The sequence below is a fragment of the Spermophilus citellus genome, assembly GCF_964194105.1.
Source record: "Spermophilus citellus genome assembly, chromosome: 2".
Classification (NCBI taxonomy): Eukaryota; Metazoa; Chordata; class Mammalia; order Rodentia; family Sciuridae; genus Spermophilus; species Spermophilus citellus.
Window position 1 is genome coordinate 9,905,149 of NC_138183.1, and position 15,034 is coordinate 9,920,182.

The window sequence follows — 15,034 nt, forward strand, 5'->3', positions numbered from 1 at the left end:
TGTATTTGATTCTCACCAGATAATTTGGAACTAGCCTTGAACACATATTTGCAGTGAATTGTTAATTCAGCAGAAATGCCAAATTTCTGTTCTGACTGAAACCCAACAGGAGTAGAAAAGGCATCATAATAGTAATATTAATACAATATTGTCATTTTTGCCATCTTCATCATCATGGCTACCCTTTCTAGGTAGCCACTGGATATTAGTCACTGTGCTGAGTGCTTTGTTTGTGCTACTTAACTACCTAAAACATAGGTATTTTTACTGTCCCCATCTGACAGAGAATGTAACTAAAGTACAAAGAGATGCAATCTCATCCATCTCACAGGCGGCTGATGGTGGTGTCAGAGTGGAACCCTGGGGTGTACCTGCCCCCTAACAAAGGGACTCCACATATGTTTGGGGAGAGGAGGAACAGGTAGGGATGCCAGGTTCTCTCAATCAGGGAGCCAAACCCTCCTGACTCTGCCACATCACCCCTTCCTGGCTCTTGTGTGCCTATTGCATAGAGGAAAAAAGCTTAAATTCTAATTCTGGGGCTCACTGATTTTAAGTTTCTCACAAATGCTTTGTTTCTCAATTAATTCTTTTCTATGTTGGCATTACTCTAAATCTGGATAACATGTAATAAGCCTCAAAAATCTCACATATTCCTTCCCAACTTGATTGACAGGAACTTGCAGCCTGCTGACAGCACAGCTTAATAATTAAGAGATGGACCCATGAACCTCGCTGGGCATAATGCTGTATCCATAACTAGCCATGTAACCGTGAGCCAGGGTCTTCATCTTCCTGAGCTTCAGTTCTGCCCTATTTAGATGAGACTATCAGCAGCATCAACTTCTGAGGATTGCGGAGGGCCTGGAAAGCAGTGAGTGAGCAGCGTGTGAGGGCTGTTAGTTGAGAGGCAGTGTGGCTCAGTGTGTAGAGGATGGGCTCGGCAGGTAAAGCCTGGTTTCAGACCCTGGGCATTTGTTAGCTATGTTGCCACTGGCAAATGATTCAGAGCCCCCAATTTCCTCATCTGGTGAAATAAAGATAATAATAGTCCCTATCTCTTAGGGTAATTATGAGGATGAAGTGTCACAGCACATGCAGAATACTTAGAAAGGTGCCTGGTATATGGTAAGTGTTCGGTAAACAGTAGCTGCTAGGGTTCTGTGGTGTGACTCAGCATTTGTGAGGCCCTGGATTCAGTCCCCAGCACCAGAAGAGTAACACACAAACTCAAACGTGAGCTGCTAGAATGATGATGATCCCAACAAACTAAATAAACAAATCAGTAACTTTGAACCAAAACACAGAACCTACCTTCTCCCCGCTATCTATACTTGTATTGTCTCATCAAAAACAAAACAAAAGGGCCAGGCGCGGTAGCACACATCTATAATCCCAGCCGCTAGGGAGGCTGAGGCAAGAGGATCAGAAGTTCAAAGCCAGCCTCAGCAACTTTAGTTGTAAGGAACTCAACGATACCGTGTCTCTAAATAAAATTTGTAAAGGGCTAGGGATGTGGCTCAGTGGTTAAGCGACCCTGGGTTCAATTCCTAGTATAACAAAAACAAAAATGTATACAGCTAAAGTAGTAAAAATGTTATTTAATATATACAAGTTGCTTAGAGAATAGTAGAAAAAACCCTGGGGCTGTTTTTCCTGGTGACCTTCTTAGAACTAAAAATAAGAAGACTGTTCAAGAAGAAGCCAGATCTCTAGCTTAGGGATGTCGCACAATGATAGAGCATTTGCCTACCATGCATGAAACCCTGTGTTCTATCCCCAGCACTGAAAAACAAATGAAGGAGAGGAAAAAGAAAGAACATGCCACATAATTCTACTTATATAATGTTCAAAAAAGTCATCAAAATACCCTTGTGTAAGGAGTGAGGATATCAGAACCTGGAGAGAGAGGTAGCCCCATTCTAGGTGGGGCTTCTGGGAGACTGGCAAACTTCTTGTTCTTCATCAGTTCTCAAATAGGCTGATTTGTAAACTTTTTGGCAAATTCAAGTTATATGTTCAGGATTTGTGCCTTTTCTGTGTGTGCATTTTTAATTAAAAGTTTTCTAAAATAAGATTATTCTACAACATCAGTTTGTGTTTGGCAGCAGTATTTGCTCAGTAGCAAAGGATCTGCTTTTTTCTGAGTGGGCCTGGTTTTAAGAAGTCCAGTAAGTAGCCCAGCTTTGGTCAAGACAGAGGCCCAAGGCAGGGATGTTCCCTAGTGGGCATGATCCGCAAATTGTGATTCCGTAGTGTGACAAGCTTGCCTGGGAACCATAACAGGTCCTGGGCTTTTCTCCCCCACTTTCTTTTAAAGGCAGAAAGACAAATATTATTGCCCAGATTCTGATTTTATATATTCATTCAAAGGAAAAAGTGAACAGAAGAATTTGTGGGAGGAGCCAGCTCTGCACTCATTCAGGGTTGGCTTTGAGTCCCCACTTTGCCACTTGCCTACAGCCAGCCTGGGCAAGACCCTTTGCTTTTCAATCTTAAGTTTTTGCCATTCATAAAATGAGGGGCTGGGGCTGGGGCGCAGAGGTAGAGCACTCACCTAGCACGCATGAGGCACTGGGTTCGATCCTCGGCACCACATAAAAATAAAACAAAGGTTATTGTGTCCACCTACAATTAAAACAAATTTTTTTTAAAATGAGGATTGTGGTGTTTTAGTCCATATGAAAATGGCCCATAGAACTGCATTCTAAATGGTACCTTGGAGGTGGTGTTATCACTGTCATTATTGTTTATTTTGCCCATTGCCATCTCTGCTAGTCCCTCATCTTGTAGGTATTGAACCAGGTCACTCAGGTTAGGTGGTGGCTCTCCTGGTAGAGTTTCATCTGTGGCTGCAAAGGAGTCCAGAAAGTTAGAAATGGATGGTACCAGTGATGCAGGTGTCTCTCCCCAAAACAGTGGTTCTCTGGAGGGAGGTCCCAGTCTCGTGGGGATGCTTCCAGTGCCACACATAGCGCCCCCTGGTGGAGTGTCACCGTTCTGGGGAGTTTCTAAAACAGATGGCATTAGATCCTGTGAGGGTAGATCTAAGTTCAGTCTTTAACCTTAAAAGCAGAAAGTTCATTAATGAGTCCTAAGCAGTTTTGTGACAACCAGATAAACCATGCCCATGAGTATTGTATCATGCTAGGAGTGAATAGCCTTCTTTTCCAACAGAGATTAGGTCAGGTGTATAATTTCAGACTTTCTCCCTCCTTACAAAGCATGTAACAGCCCCCCTTTACTCTCACAAAAACAGCAAAAACCTGCACACAGCAATCCAGAAATTCTTTCCTTCAATTCTACTGCAAAACACAGGCCAGCAAATAACCCTTTATGAGCATTCAAGAGAGCAGCTGGATTCTGAGATCAGTAAATAATTTATTTTATTTCACCTGACTAGCCAGGTGCTTCAGATCTTTCTTGACACTGATGGATGGTCTCCTCTGCCCGTCCATCCTGTGTCATTCAGAGCAGAGATTTCATGTGGCCCCTGAGGCAAGTCTTCTAAGTGGTAAGTGTTCGTGTGCAGCATTTACCCAGCTTCCCTGCTGATTCCACAGAAAGCCACTGTCCCACACTGAATCCATGGTATATGAAAGCACGAAGCAGAGGAGAGGAATCCTCAGGCTGAGCAGTGTCAGTGCAGCTACTTGTCTTTTGTGGGGCAAAAGGGACTGGTGCTTCAATTTTACCATCTGCCATTTGTTTCTTTCTTTCTTTCTTTCTTTCTTTTTTTCCTTCTTTTTTTAAACTTTGAGACTTAGGCTCATTGAGTTGCTTAGGGCCTTACTAAGTTGCTGAGGCTGGCCTAGGAGGCCTGTGATCCTCCTGCCTCAGTCTTCCAAGTCACTGGGATTACAGGTGAGCCCCATCATGCCTAACTCAAGATCTCTTTTAAAATGATATTAACAAATATTACTTTTTAAAAAATTGTTGTTATCTATCAAAGGTTTAGTATATGCCAGGCACTTTTGCTAATCATCTTTTTTATTATTATTATTTTTTTAGTTGTTGATAGATCTTTTTTTTTTTAAGAGAGAGAGAGAGAGAGAGAGAGAGAGAGAATTTTTAATATTTATTTTTTAGTTTTCTGCGGACATGACATCTTTGTTTGTATGTGGTGCTGAGGATCGAACCCGGGCCGCACGCATGCCAGGCGAGCGTGCTACCGCTTGAGCCACATCCCCAGCCCTGTTGATAGACCTTTATTTATTTATACATGGTGCTGAGAATCAAACCCATTGCCTCACATATGCCAGACAAGTGCATTACCACTGAGCCACTAATCATCTTTTTACATGCATTGGCACTCAAAATCACAACACTATTATTAGATATGTATTGACATTCATTTTTTCTAAATTTTTTTAATTAAACATAATATTTTTATGTGGTGCTGAGGATCAAACCCTGTGTCTCACACATGCTAAGTGAGTGTTCTACCTCTGTGCCACAACCCCATCCCATTGACATTCATTTTTTATATGAGAAAATGAGTATAGGGGAAAATCTAGTAAGTGATAGAACTGGGATCAGAACCCAAGACTGTCTAAGGCAGAGTCCTGAGCCTGACTACTGACTGCATTATGTCCTAGGTGCAGATTATTGTTTAGCTAATATTCTTGTTAGTTCTGTGACAAATGACAGTTTGCAAATGACTTTTACCCCTGTTAGTGCACATGGCACATTGATATTGCGGTTCCATTTTATAACTGAGGAAACTGAGGCTTGAAGGAGTTAATGAAATAATGTGGTCTATGTAAAGAATTTAGTGTTTACTGGCACATAGCTGGTACTTGATAAGCACTTCCCTTCAGCCTCTTGATTGGTAGGGGTTGCTGATAGGGCTGTGTAGGAAAGGTGAAATTAGGTCTGGGCCCAGAGAGAAGAAATTCAGTCCCAGTATCAGAACTGGAACAGAAACCCAATCCCTTACCTGAGCCAAATTCAGCATGCCCAAGATGTTTCATTCATTCATAACTTGGCCTTCTCAAAGGAAGTAATCCTTCCAGTTGGCTTGTTCCAAAACCTATACATCCTTCCCTCTTCTCTCCCCTAGTTTTGGTAACAGATGTCCTCCTCCATTCTCCTTTAAACATTTTTTTTAAAAATCACTGTTTTTCTTCCCTCTGTGCCCAAACCTAATCTCACAGTCCTTTCCTCTACAGTCCTATAACCAGCCCCTACCAATCAGTTCAACAATTTGATTCTTAAATTGATACCCATTTGCCGAGCCCTGCTCTGCCAGCATGGAAAGCTCAAAAACAAAGCCATCATGTCTGACCACTGCTGTATTTCTCTTAAACATTCTCTAAAACATTTCTTCTTAACTGCTTAGGGTTAGGCATAAAGAGCAGATGCCCTTTAAGTGTATACCTTGCCTGAGTTCATATACCAAGTTGAGGCTATTTTCATTAACCTGATCTTCCATTTGCTTGGTCCTGTGCCTGGTTGTTTGAAGGAGATCAAGAACTGAATGAAGTAGGGTGCTACCCAAAAGTGCCAGGGCTGGTAGCAGGAAGTAGGTTTGAGAGACAGTGAAATTGAAAGGGTTGGATGGCAAATGCCAGCTGTGACCCAGAAAGCCTATAATACTAAGTATTTGTTGGCTGCCTGGCCAAAGCTGAGTTACAGCGCCCCAGGCAACAGACTACCCAGAAACCAGGGCCAAGGCATCACCATAGTGATACCTCTCATCTGCAGAGCACCTTAAAATGGCGATTCTAACCGACCATGTATCAGAGTCCCTGGCCTCATCCAAGTCCTTGGCCTTGTACCAGACCTGCTGGCTCAAAATCCCCTCCTAATTTTGGCATTTGGGAAGCACAACTCACAGCATTTCGAACTCTCTCACCCCTTTTTGTTTAGTTGCACTTGTTTTAGCTAACTAGGCCAGTTTCCCAAAACCAGGGTCTCGGGCTGAGAAGTGATTTGATGGTTGTGGGACTTGTACTAAACTGCTTCCTTTGCCTTATCATTTGTCATTGTGGACCCTTCCCGTGTCATCAGAGACATATTACTGAACACATGACATGCCGTGAATTCCATGTGTCGTAATTGCATAATACAACCCTATGTAGGATATATAGATTCTATAGAAGATTTACAGATAGTGTATTCAGTAACCTCTATGGAAAGGTTCCATGGTTACCTCCATTATCTCTTCATAAAATAATCTATTATGTATATTCATAATACTTGTGATCATGATAGTTATTTATCAAAAGTATCAAGTACCATACCACATATCTTAGAGAAGACAGAAAGGTTTTGCCTCTAATCAGGTTGGTAACGGCTGCCCAGAGCATTGTGCTGAGACAGCATCTCTAGCTGTGTCTGAGGGCAACCTGAAGAAACTCTGTGATTGATTAAAAATGTCTGCCCTGGGCCTGAGCATGATGAGAGGCAGCAGATTTGCCTTCTATTGTCTTCTCCACTTTATTTGTCCTACTACAAGTATTATGTAACTCCCTAATCAATTACTATAAGCCAGTATTCAATAGTCATAATAGTAAAGACTTTATTAGAATAAAAGGAAGACTTATTAGGATAAGGGAAGATTTTATTATACAGTGTTATCTTTCAGTATACAAAATGCAAACTTAAGAACCACACAAGCCTGAGAGGGAGTAAAAATGAGCAGCTGTGGCTTGGACTTTACTACTCCTCAGGCTCCCAACATGGAAACAGTTTGGGGTGGCTGTGCAAATGAAGTATTTCCCTTGTTAGCTTTCAGTGGGGCCCCTATAGCGTACAGTTCAAGGTATTACATAATACATGTTCTTAGGAAGTAGATTGATCCTCCATGTTTCCATTTCCTTGTCTCATTGAACATTAAGGAGATACCTGCTGGGGTTGTGCTTTAGTTGTATAACACTTGCCTAGCATGTGTGAGGCCTTCAGTTCAATCCCCAGCAGTTGGGGGAAAGATACCATTTGCCATTCCAAGACACTAAAGAAGACATGAATAAAACCTGGCTCCAGAATCCCTATTAGTCATTTGAGAACAGCAGTTCTACTGTTAAGGGATTGTTCTGTCTCTACTTTGAAAACATTTCTGAACCAAAATTCAGCATTGTGTTTAATACTAATGGACTTATGAGGTAGCAGGCACTAACAAGACTGCTTCCAGAAAATTCCTTTACCACACTAATGCTTAATGCAGTGATTGGCTTGAAGGAAAATCCCCTGACTACCAATGTCAGCAATTCTATGGGCTTTTTATAACTACATACCTTCTTCTAATTCCTGATCTCAGAGCCCCCTTTTTTAAGACTTCCCATAGAGTAATCCAGGGTTACTCATGACAATGTGCCAGGTTCTCTGGGTGGTTGAAAAAGAACTGAGTGTTAGAAAAAATTGAGAAGCACTACCATAATAAAATTAAGGGGAGCTAGATTCCTGAGAGCTCACCCAAGGGTCTGAATTCTTTTAATGACCCACTCTTCCTTGGTGTTTGAGCTCCAACAGTGCAGCTGGACCTGAACTTGGGAAAGATCCAGGTTTTCCCACTCTGTGAGTGACATGATAAATTCTCTTAGGAAAGGGCATTATGGCTTCCTAACTGGCGTCATAAACTCACCTGAAATGTACATTCCCAAAGGAGTATTTAGTTTAGTGATCTAACTACCTCTCTACAGAAAGATCTTGGCCCTCATGCAGAGACAGGTGCCATTGGGCTAAACAGTCCTGGGTCCCTTTAATGAGCCCTTCCCTGGTGCCCAGCCCTGTGCTAAGTTCTGCTGGTCAGACACGCGTAGGCTGTTGTTAGTTTGCATGCATGCCAAGGGTAAGTCTACTCAAGTGTGCTCTCACCTCTCATTGAGTCTCTTACTGGCCATACACTGGGATTGTCAGCTATTAGCCATGGTTCCCAGACAGTTTGGATGGTTAGCCCCAGGCACAGCACCCCACTTGATCTCAAGAAAGAAGGGCTCTCCTGGACTTTAACTATGCCCCAAATGGTTTGGAGTGCCTAACCTACTACTGGAGGGTGCTTTTTATATTGTGATTCATCTGATCAGTGTGTGAATAGACCCACTAGACAAAAAATGCATTGCAAGGCAGGAGAGCTGGTCTGTCTAAGCTCTGGCCTGGCCTGGTGGTATGGAGATATGAATTATGGTTACAGCTCTGTCATTAATGGTTGACATCAGACAAGTCATGTCCCAACCCTGAGCCTCAATTTCTTCATATGGAAAGTAAAGCCCCAGACTAGGTGATCTCTAAGGTCTCATTAAGCCCAAAGAGCCTGTGTGTCTGATCCTGTGTGTAAATTCAGACAAGTTTCAAAGGCTTCCCTGACTGCTCTGTAGATGCTATCGATTGGTTGTATATATTCAGCAAAATCCACTCTGGCCAAGAGTTGTTCAGTGGCTCTCCCAGGGGCTTTTCCAGGCTTTCATAGGCTCTAGGTAACCTGAAGACAAGAGGGTTGTAGAATTGTATAAAAAACTACTCCAGGATTTAACAACAGGGGGGCTTTTGTAGTCTTAGATTCAGAGCTGTAGGAAATTGATGAATGAACCACAGCTCATGAAGTCTAGGCAAATAAACAGTAACTCAGGAAATACACTGAGACATGGAACGTTAAATGCCTGAATATTTGCCAAGGTGTTGTTTTAATTTGGGGGAGGCGAGTTTAAGTGTGACTTAGGACAGGATGTGCCTCCTCAGTCAAATATTTTCTTCTGGTACAACAGAAATAACCAGTGGGTGGGAGTATGTCCTAGACTTAACCAGACCTGGGCTTCAGATCCCACTCTGCAGTTTACTAAGCTGACTTGCCCTGAGCCAGTACATCATTTTGCCTTTCTAAAGTTCATCTTTAATAATAATTTGATTAATAAGGAATTGCGTGCTCCCTGTGCACATCATGTGCCAAGTGTTCTATGTGCTGTGCTTTTCCATCTTCACGACACCCCAGGAGCTAGTGCTGTTGTCATCCTCATTTTACAGAGGGGGAAGCCCAGGCTCACCAAGAAGTTTCCTTGCCCAGGATAATACCAGCGGGGATTCATGACCTGGCAACTATGGGGTGAGCATTTTCTGGCACAAATGTTTCCACAATTCCATGTCTGGAAATGTTTTATTCCTGATGCTGAATTGAATTCCTGGAGGTTCAGGACATGCCCAGTGGCACTTGGTGATGGGAGGTAGTCAGAGGAATTCATGGGGATGAGGGCGTTGGGCCCCCATCTGAATAGTTGTTCTGGGTCCTGGAGCTTCCAAGACTGGAGTATAGAGCAGGTGTCAGGGTCCAAGCCTTGGGTCCTTGTTCATACTCCTCCCATGGATCCCTGAGCTCCCCACTTCTGACCTTCATCCCCAAGTCTATGTCACATCCCTCAGCCCACTGCCTGACTGATTGGTCATTAGAAGTACTGGTATAGTAGGAGTTGTAGTCGTCATCACTACAGGAACTGTTAACAAGCATGTTTCATGCCTTGTTTTACTTATTATTCACAACAGCTCCATTTTACAGCAATTTGCCTAAAGTTACCTCATTAGGACGTAGGAAAGCTGATATTTGAACTTAGAACTTCTTGACTCCAAAATCCTTGTCCCTAACCTCTTTGCACTCTTTAAATATAAAAGGGGCTAATGCCGCCTTCCTGATAGAAGCGTTGTAAGCATTCAGTAAGCAGCTGGACACAGAAGGATCTAGCTCAGGAGCTGCCAAAAATGGGTACTCCATCTGCATTAGCAGAAGATGATATATAGTGCTAATTTCCTTTTATGGAAATCTTTTGGTTAGTTAAAACAGACGAGGGTCCCCTTGTGATAACTCTAGAGCCTTGGACAAATGGTTTCCCTGGGGAGTTGTATATACATTTGAGTTGTGTTTTGTTTATTTTGAGCTGTCTTGTTAAGGAAGGATTTATATGCTGGCGTTGATGTAGGACAGCAATCAGGCCGTGTTTTCTGCCTTTGACAGTTGGTGTGATAGTTTGCTTCCAGTGAAGTTTGACTCACTGTATCTGGAAGCTGTCAGAAGTGGGAACATGAAAAGGTCATGATGGATGGCGATGGGTAAGTGGGTGGGGAGGAGAGCTGGTGGAGGAGACTGATGGCTTCCCTGTATCCCGGGGAAGGGCGGACCCTGCCCACTCCAGGCCAACCCCTGTGTTTCCTCCGCACCTGCCAAGGCTGATGGGGGCACCTACTGGGCACCATTTTTGACAGTGGCACCAAGTTGAGTGTAATGGTGCTCATAGGAGCCCTTCCTAGCAGCTCAGCCCTTTGGGTACATGCAAACTGCTAAATGGAAGTATTCTTAAAATTAGGGTCACTTTTTTGAGGGGGAGGTACTAGGGACTGAACTCCAGAGCACTCGACCACTAAGACACATCCCCAATCCTTTTTTGTATTTTATTTAGAGACAGGGTCTCACTGAGTTGCTTAGTGCCTCGCTTTTGCCGAGGCTGGCTTTGAACTCATGATCCTACTGCCTCAGCTTCCCAAGCCACTGAGATTACCACTGCGCCCGGCAATTTAGGATCACTTTTCATGATTATCAAGTACAGATTTCAGTATATTTCTCTTCCCCCACACTTTAAAAATTAGGACAGAGAACTAAACTCTGAGTTGGAATCAAAAAGGTCAACATTTTAAAAATATATATTTTTCTTTAGTTGTAGATGGACACATTGACTTTATTTATTTATTTTTATGTGGTGCTGAGGATCGAACCCAGTGCCGCACACATGCTAGGTGAGCACTCTACCACTGAGCTACAATCCCAGTCCTCAAAAAGCCAACTTTTAAAATAATTATTGGGCTGGGGATGTAGCTCAGTGGTTTGACCCCCAGCACTTAAAAAAAAAATTATTTTTAATTTTTGGCAAGGTTTTTATTTTGGAAAAATACAGAAAAGGAAAGAATGTAATCCTACTGACTAGAAGTGACCTCAGTTATAGTTTGGAACATATCCTTTTCATCTCCTTTCTATAAATATTTTCCTGCCCTTTTCATTTAGCATTGTGTCATAAGAATTTTTCAAATCAACTTTTTGGACTGGGGATTGAGCCCAGGGATGCTTTACCACTAGGCTACATCCCCAGTCCTTTTATTTGGGGACAGGGTCTCACTAAGTTATTGAGACTGGCTTTGAACTTGCCATCCTCCTGCTTCAGCCTCCCAACTTGCAGGGATTAAAAGTGTGCACCACTGTATGCAGCAAATTAACCTTTTCTTATGCATAATTTTTTTTGGTTATGTGTTGACTTTTAATTTGGAGAAATTTAAATTTGACAAAAGTCTGCTTCCTATATTTCCTTGGAAATACATTTGTAATTTGAATTACTTTAAATCATGCATAAATAACCCTCTTAGGATTATTTATTATTCCTTCAGAGATTTTACATAGAAATTTTAGCCAAGGAATACCATGCGCAGTAGTCAAAAGAAAGAATATTGATTGGGTTTTGCGCTCCAGTTTGCCACATATGAACAAAAGTAGATGTGTGCATTTGTTGGCACCTCTGAGCATTTACTTTTTCCTCGTTGAAAGTTGAGAGGAGTGGGGGCTGGGGTTGTTGCTAGCCTCGCACATGTGGGACCCTGGGTTTGGGACCCTGGGTTCGATCCTCAGCACCACATAAAAATAAATAAGTGAAATAAAGGTATTGTGTCCAACTACAACTAAAAAATAAATATTTTAAAAGAAAGAAAGAAAGTTTAGAGAGGAGTTAAAAGGTGGCCTGGATAGAGTTTCTGTTCTGTCTTCTTGACTCAAGTGGATGAGGCTGGGCAGAGCCAGGGAAAGAACCAGGACTTGAGAACAAGATGGCTCAGGGTTTGAAATGGCTTCTCCACTTGGAAGCAAGCACCTTCACTCTCCCAGGGTATTCTGTGTAAAACACTTAACATAGTTCTTGCAAACGGTGTAGTGACTGAGAGCATAGGTGCTAGAACTTCCTGGGTTCACATTCCAGCTTTGCCATTTAAGAACTGACTGGCCTTGGGCAAGTTATGTGACCTCCTTGTATTTCTGTTTCCTCATCTATAAAACAAGGATGAACACAGGAACCAAGTTCATAAGGTTGTTAGGATATTTGAATCAGTGCACACAATGGAATTCTAACCATGCTTGCACATCACTCGTACCAGTTGTGTTAAAATGCTGTAGACACTTAATGCATGGTGTCTGTGATTAGCATGAAACCTGCTGGGTCTTGAGGAAGATGAGCCTCAGCAGGTCTTTTGGTGTTCCACTGTCACTTGGAAGTAGTGCTGCTTCTGGCACCTAATCTCTCTTCCTCCCCTTAGCAGTGGAGAAGCATCATTCACAAGTGGGTGGGGGCCCATCTGTTTGACCTCACCGCTTGAAGGTCCCACTAGCTGCCTCCTCCACAGGACCACAACCTACCTCAGTGTCCCCATCCCTGACATGGACTGTGGCTCCAGCCTCGTATATAACTGGTCTCCCTCTGCCAAGCTAACTACTACTTCCACCCAAAAGAAGACCTAGGTCTCCCAGCCAGGGAAACCTCTAGGCTGGAGTCTGTGACTCTCTTCAGCTACAGGGTCTAGGCCAGCTCAGCAAGGTGGGCTCCACAGTGGGCAGCCTCCAGCCCGTCCAGACTGGGTGCAGTGCTTGTTCAAGAAGAGCAAATAGGGCCCTGTGGGGCTGAGTGCTCAGCTTAAGAAGCTGAGAACTCACACACTTCTCAAATAGAGTGAAGTTATTTAACTTACAAAGGATTTTTCCCATCAGGAAAGATTCCCCTACAGGTTCCTTTAAATAGTGACTCCTGGAGGCAGGCAAGAGTTTTACAGATCATTAACTACTTGACTGAAAGCCTGCGGGGCAGAAAAACTTCAAACTCAAGTGAGGGGAGTCCCTGCCAATTACAGATCAATCCAAAATGAAGATAAAGTATCACTGGAATAAGAAGTCAGTGGAAAAATGTGATTCGATTCAGGGACAAAAAAATCCGATTTAATGCATCTTTTATGTTAAAATGGTGTTCTACCTGTCTGCCCATCTTCAACCTATTGTGTTCATTTCCCACATCTCCTTTCCAAAGCCCCAGCCTTGGGGTTCCTCTCTGGGTACAGTGACTGCACAGTAACCGTAGGAAAGGGTGTCATTGGGAAAGTGCTCTTGTGGCCAGGCAAAGCTTAGGCAACTGATGCAGAGATACAGCCTGTAATGGATGAACCATACAGTAACAATTTGCAGATAAAAATAATAGAAGTTAAAGTGTACTTTACATGATAAAAGAAAGATGAAAGAGGATGAGAGTCTGTTACATCTGAGATGGTTACAAAAGTCCTGCTTTGTGAAGTAGGCTGTGTTGAAAAGATTGATGCAATGGGGAGTGACCTTGGCTTGGAGCAGGAGCTGGTGATGTATGTATGAGCATCCCTCTGCTAAATGGACCCAGATTTGTAGCACTAATATACATGGGAGCCCAGAACCAAACTCAGTATGGCAATAAATCAACAGCCACTTTGGGTGTCATTTCTGGTTTATATTCCACTATTGTTCTATCACTTTAATTCATGTCACTATCATCTTTTCATCTGGAACAGTTTTATATAATTTTCCAGTGGAGTTACCTGACAAATCCTATCAAATTAACAAGGTACATTAACAATATTGACTGACTACGGCTTCAGGAGTTGCAGGGCCACAGAACAAAATTCTAAACCACCTCTCTCGGGTGATGATTTTTTTCTCTCTTTCTGAGAAAGGAATGTGGGGCAGGGTTTATTTCCACATAAGAAATATGCACATTTTGACTTTTACAAATGTCAAAATAAAATAAAAAGAAGAAGAAGGAAGAAACACTTGCACACACACACATACACATATATGCTACTCACACCCATGGCTTAAGTACTTTTCTTTCAGGAAACTATATATATGTCCAGATCTTTTGCAATCAATGACCAAATTGTAGGCAAGAGTGTAACTGGGAAGTTGTAATCTATTTTAAGTGAAATGTAATAAAATTGATCTCCTGGTACTTTCTCACTCTCCTGAAATCATCTAGACCTGGGCATCCAGTGTCAATTGGACTTATGACATGATACCTAATTGAAATATGATGTTCCTGAAATGTGTCGGATGACAAATCTCAGTGTTTGATTAATTTAAAAAAATAAAAACCAGTTGTTCGTCTTTACTTAAGACTACGTAATGACCAGGCTTAAGCATATCACTGCCCTGTCTCTTCCGAAGACAGCAGAGCCCTCCTCTCGTCCATCTGTCCACCGGCTTTTGCCTTTGTCTAACTGGAATTTGGAATTAATCTATCCAAAATATAAAATAGGAACAAATGGAGTGTGTGGCAGACTTAATCACCAAGATTGGGTGTTTTCTTTTTGATTTCCAGTTTTCTATCAGACCGTGGTTCTTGTGTGTGTCTATATTTTGGTTTTTTAGGGGACATTAATTAAGCCCTTTCTTTTATCTGCCACCTCTTCTGGCTTACTATTTTCTCATATTTTGTTCAAAATTTTCTAAGTACAATCCATAGGATGAAATTTATTAACCCCAATTGTTTTTTCTATTACACTTGAGTATGTACATTTGATTATTTTAATTGTTTCTTATATCTTGACTTCATTTTGCTTTTTTTTTTTCTTTTGGACTTTGACCCTGACCTTTAAACTATGGCCTAAAAATTAATTACTTTAAGGTTCCATATGGGGCTCACTCCGGAGGGTGTATTAAAGGTTTTTGTCTCACTTCATGAACACATTCTTCAATTTTCAGCAAAAGAAGAAAAAGAGTGCATCTAGGTTAGATCATGAGAATCAAGCTAAGAATGAGAGCACACTCCTGAGATGCCCGAAGACCCACTTCTGTGCGTGTCCATGCTGACACCAGGGTACCTCCTGTGCCAGGCGCTGTCTTTATTCTACAAACACCTTTAATCCCAGCCACTGTGCAACATGATATGTCTTTCACAGCCCTAAAATAAAACCTGAAGTGCCAATATTTAACATTCTGGCTTCTGGCTTCGAGGTCTTTTGCATAGAGCGCATACCCAGTGCTAATCTGTCCCTCAGCAGAGAA

The 15,034-nt window shown here is 42.3% G+C and overlaps 1 protein-coding gene across 7 annotated transcripts in view; it reads left to right on the top strand.

The window, feature by feature from the left end:
- Nucleotides 1–15,034, top strand: part of MAPKAP1 (MAPK associated protein 1) — a 241,660-nt gene that overhangs the window by 202,780 nt on the left and 23,846 nt on the right. The gene's annotated exons all lie outside the window — the stretch shown is intronic.